General features: G+C 45.1%; 1 non-coding gene across 1 annotated transcript; it reads left to right on the plus strand.

Annotated features, from left to right (window-relative positions):
* The first annotated feature begins 223 nt into the window (after window positions 1-223).
* LOC112782034 (small nucleolar RNA R71) lies at window positions 224-327 on the plus strand. Its single transcript, XR_003192777.1, has one exon. It is a non-coding gene; the product is annotated as a small nucleolar RNA R71 (small nucleolar RNA).
* The last annotated feature ends 201 nt before the right edge of the window (window positions 328-528 follow it).

The raw sequence follows: 528 nt of genomic DNA on the forward strand, positions 1-528 counted from the left end.
GGCCAACAGAGCATCCATATTGTTTAGCTCCATCACTCCTCTTGTGTTCCCTCTTTCGGAAGCATAGAAGTAGTCGTTTTCTGCTACTGTTTCAATAACATCTATGGCTTCCTCAATGGTCTTCTTCTTGTTCAAGGACCCTCTAGATGAATGGTTTACTGCCTTCTTTGACTCATAAGAGAGCCCTTCATAGAAAATGTGCAGCTGGACCCATTCGTTGAACATGTCAGGTGGACACCTCCTTGTTAAGTCTTTGAACCTCTCCCATGCTTCATACAGAGTCTCACCATCCTGTTGCCTGAAGGTTTGAACCTCAGCTCTCAGCCTATTGATTTGTTGAGGAGGGTAGAATCTTGCTAAGAATTTGTTCACCACATCCTCCCAAGTTGTCAAGCTCTCCCTTGGGAAGGATTCCAGCCACTTGGCTGCCTTGTCTCTGAGTGAGAAGGGAAATAAGAGCAATCTATAGGCGTCAGGATGAACACCATTAGATTTCACTGTGTCACATATTCTCAGGAAGGTGGTCAA

This window comes from Arachis hypogaea, chromosome 19 (assembly GCF_003086295.3).
Source record: "Arachis hypogaea cultivar Tifrunner chromosome 19, arahy.Tifrunner.gnm2.J5K5, whole genome shotgun sequence".
NCBI lineage: Eukaryota > Viridiplantae > Streptophyta > Magnoliopsida > Fabales > Fabaceae > Arachis > Arachis hypogaea.